Genomic DNA, 6,385 nt, shown 5'->3' with positions numbered 1-6,385 from the left:
TATTTTCTTTTATTCCATAAAAAATCTCCAAAAAATTTCGTGCCATTCCGAGAACTTTTTATTTCTGCACAAAAACAACACCATGATAGTTCCGCTGAAAATAGCGTCAGTCCGAGTTAGTTTCATTCAAATCATGCAAATTAGAGTCCAAAACAAAGAGGAAAAGTGTTAGGAAAAGTAGATACAACTGAGACGTATCAACTCCCTCAAGCTTAAACCTTTGCTTGTCCTCAAGCAATTCAGTTGATAAACTGAAAGTGAAAAAAACTTTTATGAACTCTTTTGCTCTTGTTTACATAAATAAGCTTAAGCAGCATCCAGGTTTTCAGCAAAGATCATGACTAACCATATCGACAATAGCTCTTAAAAATTATATTAACTCATATCAATGGCATAATCAACTAGCGAGCAATAATAAGATATCTGACAATAGTGGTATCTCGCTAGCCCTTTCCGAGACCGCAAAACATAAATAAAGAGCACCTCCAAAGTTCAAGCAGTGATTAAACATTGTAAATTTGTAATTCATGGTAGAAAAGATCCAGTCATAATGCACCCAACATTAGCTATACACAATGCATGAGGATGACAATAGTGCTCTCAGGTCTGGCGCTTATTTGAGAAGATGATGACTCAACATAAAACTAAATAGATAGTCCCTTCGTAGAGGAAGCAGTGATTTGCAACGGTGCTAGACCTCAAAATTTTAAAACAGAGGTAAATGAAATTTTGAGAAATGCACCCTTCTTGTTTACTTCGCGACCATTAGTTATCGGTATCTTCCATGATAAACACATTAGTGGCGGTTCCCAAGCGATAAAAAGTAAAGGTTTACTCCCCCTCTACCAACAAGCAGACTCCATGGCTGATCCGAATCCACGGGTACTGTCCATACCAACAACAATCATGGGGGAGTTTTGTTTAATTGTTTGCAATTTTCATTTCGGGACTGGGAATCCCTATTACCGCCCCTCTCGTGCAAGGACGAGTGAATAAACACTCTGAAGGAAATATGCCCTAGAGGCAATAATAAAGTTGTTATTTTATATTTCCTTATTCATGATAAATTTTTATTATTCATTCTAGAATTGTATTGATCGGAAACCTTAATACATGTGTGAATACATAGACAAAACACTGAGTCCCTAGTGAACCTCTACTTGACTAGCTCATTGATCAAAGATGGTTAAGGTTTCCTAACCATGGACATGAGTTGTCATTTGATAACGGGATCACATCATTAGGAGAATGATGTGATGGCCATGACCCATCCATTAGCTTAGCATATTGATCGTTTAGTTTTGTTGCTATTGCTTTCTTCATGTCATATACATATTCCTTTGACTATGAGATTATGCAACTCTCGGATACCGGAGGAATACCTTGTGTGCTATCAAACGTCACCAACGTAACTGGGTGATTGTAAATATGCTCTACAGGTATCTCCGAAGGTGTTTGTTGGGTTGGCATAGACCGAGATTAGGATTTGTCACTCCGGGTATCGGAGAGGTATCTCTGGGCCCTCTCGATAATACACATCATAAGAAGCCTTGCAAGCAAAGTGACTAATGAGTTAGTTGCGGGATAATGTATTACGGAACGAGTAAAGAAACTTACTGGTAACGAGATTGAACTAGGGATGAAGATACCGACGATCGAATCTCGGGCAAGTGACATACCGATGACAAAGGGAATAACGTATGTTGTCATTACGGTTCGACCGATAAAGATCTTCGTAGAATATGTAGGAGCCAATATGAGCATCCAGGTTCTGCTATTGGTTATTGACCAGAGAGGTGTCTCGGTCATGTCTACATAGTTCTTGAACCCGTAGGGTCCGCACACTTAACGTTCGATGACGATTTTGTATTATATGAGTTATGTGTTTTGGTGACCGAATGTTGTTCAGAGTCCTGGATAAGATCACGGACATGACGAGGAGTATCGGAATGGTCGAGAGGTAAAGATTGTTATATAGGACGATGGTATTCAGACACCGGAAGTGTTCCGGGGGTACCGGATACATATCAGGTCACCGGAAAGGGGTTCCGGGCACCCCCGGCAAAGATACGGGCCTAATGGGCCAAGAGGGGAAACACAGTAGCCAGCATGGGCTGGTGTGCCCCCATATAGGTCTAACCAGAAGGGGAAGGAAAGAGGAGAAGAGAGAAGGAGGGGGAGGGATTCGGCCTCCCCCTTCCTTCCCTCCTCCCTCTTCCTTCCTCCCCCCTCCGGAAATTATGGTAGGGGGGGGCGAATTGGACAAGGCCCCCAAGTAGGATTCCTCCTACTTGGGCCCCCCTTGGCTACTCCCTCCCCCTCCCACCTAGACATATGAGGGGGAGGCGCCTAGAACACACATCAACTTCTGTTTGCCGTGTGCGACGCCTCCCTCCACAGATTACACCCTCGGTCATATTCTCATAGTGCTTAGGCAAAGCCCTGCGCGGATCACATCACCATCACCATCACCACGCCGTCATGCTGACAGAACTCATCACTTCCTCGACACTTTGCTGGATCAAGAGTTCAAGGGACGTCATCGAGCTGAACATGTGCAGAACTCGGAGGTGTCGTGCGTTCGGTGCTTGATCGGTCAGAATGAGAAGAAGTTCGACTACATCAACCGCGTTGTCAAACGCTTCCGCTTTCGGTCTACGAGAGTACATAGACACACTCTACCCCTCTCATTGCTATGCATCTCCTAGATATATCTTGCGTGGGTGTAGGAAATTTTTTGAAATTGCATTCTACGTTTCCCAACAGTGGCATATGAGCCAGGTCTATGCGTAGATGATATGCACGAGTAGAACACAAAGAGTTGTGAGCGGTGATCGTCATACTACTTACCACCATTGTCTTATTTTGATTCGGCGGTATTGTTGGATGAAGCGGCATGGACCAACCTTACATGACCACGTTCATGAGACCGGTTCCACCGACAGACATGCAACTAGTTTTGCATAAAGGTGGCTGGCGGATATCTGTTTCTCCAACTTTAATTGAATCAAATTTGACCGCGGCCGGTCCTTTTTGAAGGTTAAAATAGCAAACTTGATAAACCATCGTTGTGGTTTTGATGCGTAGGTAAGAACGGTTCTTGCTAGAAGCTCGTAGCAGCCACGTAAAACTTGCAACAATAAAGTAGAGGACATCTAACTTGTTTTTTGCAGTGCATGTTGTGATGTGTGATAACCCGCAAGTATAGGGGATCGCAACAGTTTTCGAGGGTAAAGTATTCAACCCAAATTTATTGATTCAACACAAGGGGAGCCAAAGAATACTCTCAAGTATTAGCAGCTGAGTTGTCAATTCAACCACACCTGGAAACTTAATATCTGCAGCAAAGTATTTAGTAGCAAAGTAATATGGTAGTAGTGATAACGGTAACAAAAGGTAATAGTAGTAAAAGCAATGTTTTTGGTATTTTGTAGTGATGATAGCAATAGCAACGAAAAAGTAAATAAGTGAAGAACAATATGTGGAAAGCTCATAGGCAATGGATCAGTGATGGAGAATTATGTCGGATGCGGTTCATTATGTAACAGTCATAACCTAGGGTGACACAGAACTAGCTCCAGTTCATTGATATAATGTAGGCATGTATTCCGAATGTAGTCATACGTGCTTATGGAAAAGACCTTGCATGACATCTTTTGTCCTACCCTCCCGTGGCAGCGTGTAACATCCCAAATTTTCAATTTGGAATGTTATACATTAGACCATCTATGCATATCATATTTTAATTTTTGCATTTTGGTAGATCCTAGAAATTCTACGCAACTCAAGGACCCACGGAGAGAGTTGGGGATTTCGTTATTTTCATATTTGAGTTTTCTCAAATTTTGAGAATAGGATCATTTGATTTTGTTATTTTATTGTAAATTATTTCTATTACAAAAATATGAGAGAGGGAATAAAATGACTTTCCCAAAATAAAGAAATATTGAGGATTTAATAATAAAATCAAATAAGATTTTATTTCGGAGTTTTTCGTTATTTTATTTGAATTTAGGAAGAATGTGCATTTTTCAAAATTGCATTTAGGCCCCAAATAAATGTTCACCTTGTGCGGCTTGATTTTAGAAGCCCAGGAAAATTTATTTCGGGATTTTTGGAGTCCGTTTAGTATTTCTTTTTATTTTTCTTCTGCGCGTAATTATTTTAAAAAAACGAACCGACCTAGGGGCCGTGTCCGACCCGGACTCCCGGCCCGCTAGGCTTTATAAGCCGGGGGGAGCCCAGCCAGCCTCAGCCCACGCCTCCTGAACCCTAGCCAGCACCGCCCCGCCACCGCCACCGCCCGCTGCCGCATCGCCGCCGCCGCGCCGCCCGCCGCCGCCGCCTCATGCCGCCCGAGGTGCGCCTCGATATCCGCGCCGGTTTATTTTTTTCTCCTTCAAAAAACCGTCTGGTTTTTTCGTCGGTTTTCTTAGATTCGGTTTTTTTAATAGATCGGTTTTTCTGATTTATTTATTTAGCGAGCGTTCGTTCGTTCTAGTGAACGTTCGTCGTTTTTCTTTTTCTGAGATTTAATTCGCGATTTTTGTGATCGCGATTCCTGATCCGACTTTTTTAGTATAACTTTTCGCTCGTTTATCGGAATCAGGCGATTCAAGCGCCTGGAGTTTCGTCTCGAAACCCTCTATCTGTTTAACCAACTTAAACAAGTTTTTGCTACTGTAAAATTTGCCTTAGATCCAGATAAGTAGAAAGAAGTTGTTTTCTTTCGCCGTTTGACTTTCGTTGCTTCGTTCGATTTGATTCTTTTTGCAAACCAGAGTTCTTAAGTTGAACCTTCTGGTTAGATCTCTTATTTGACTTTTACATGTGCATTAGATGAGTACTTATTGTATGCTTGTTTGTTTGTCTGTGATAGAATACCCGAAGTGCGCCGCCTGTTACTTCGAATCGCTAGGTTTTCCGGATCATCAGCAAGGCAAGTAACACTTTGATCATACCTTTCCTACTACCCAGTTTTATTGCATTAGATCAATCCTCACACATTGCATGATTAGGATCTAATTAAATTGTGGGATGGGAAGTAGTTGAGGTAGTACCTATTATCTGTTTACTTACAAACCTTTGGGAGTTACTTCTACGTTTGCTTATTATGCCATGCTATGCTAGTAGACGTGGATTGGGTGAGTGATATCCATGATAGATGTGAGTTGTTAATTAATGGTTTATCTAAGGTGGCAACTTAAACACACATCTGGGTGGATTGAGGCACCTGGGTATTCCAGGACTTGCCTGTTTTTCTTTTGGACCGCCACCCAGGCTCAAAGGGATCATGAGACTATTCATACTAGAAACTTCCGTGTGCAGCCACAAGTTATTATGGGCTCTAGCATAGTTGATTAAGTCATGCGAACTCTTATAGGGTAGACTAGCAGATGTAGGGGAAAGTAGGTGTAACGGTCTATCCATCGTAAGGTGCTAGCACTTCTGAAAGACTATGTCTCGGTCATCCGTCTTCTCAAACACCATGTAGTGCGAGAAACCAAACGGAGGCGATCGAGTCTTGTGGGGAAAAGTGCGCAAACCTCTGCAGAGTGTAATAAACTAATCATGGTTAGCCGTGTCCCCGGTTATGGATGATCTTGAGTATCTAGTACTTGGATTATCATGTGAATCTCAACATGTTACCCTAAATTAATTTTGTTGGGCTTTGTTAATGATATTTTTAATTGGGATTGAGAATGCTGTCAACCATTCTCAATGTTTAACAACTACCATGATAGTTAAATAAACTTATTCCTTTGAAGTAGGGAAAAATTGGCTTTACGCAAAACTATAACCGTAGAGCTTTCCACCAGCCAAGTATGCATATAGTATAGTTGTTTCATTTCATTACTCTCTATGTACTACCTTGCCAGCATATTCCAAGTGCTGACCCGTTTCGGGCTCCAGCGTTAATGTTGCAGACTTTTTAGACAACGATTAAGGAGTTTTTAGGTTGTGGTTCTATACTCAGTGATGCCGTTGGAGTTGATGGACTCACTTATCTTCCAAGCCTTCCGCTGTTATCGTTATTAGATGGTCTTAAGCCATATTTATTGTAATAAGTTCTCTCTTGAGACACTCGATGTAATAAGTGTGTGATTGCTACTCTGTTATAAATCCTCCGAGTACTGTGTGGTGTCAGCATTACTGATCCAGGGATGACACCGGAGCATAGAGATCAGACTGTTTGAGGTCTGGTCGCTATAGAGATGGTATCAGAGCACACGCTGACTGTAGGACACGACCACTAAGCTAAAGACCTAGATCACTGCTCACTCTCTTCTCTTCTGACTCCTCATCTTTTCTACTCTTTTAGGATGGCGGATGCAAGGAACAAGTTCACGCAACCGGATGAAGATACACCCTTTGGACGTCACTT

Source organism: Triticum dicoccoides, chromosome 1A (genome assembly GCF_002162155.2).
Source record: "Triticum dicoccoides isolate Atlit2015 ecotype Zavitan chromosome 1A, WEW_v2.0, whole genome shotgun sequence".
Lineage (NCBI taxonomy): Eukaryota > Viridiplantae > Streptophyta > Magnoliopsida > Poales > Poaceae > Triticum > Triticum dicoccoides.
This window is presented reverse-complemented; position numbering follows the sequence as displayed.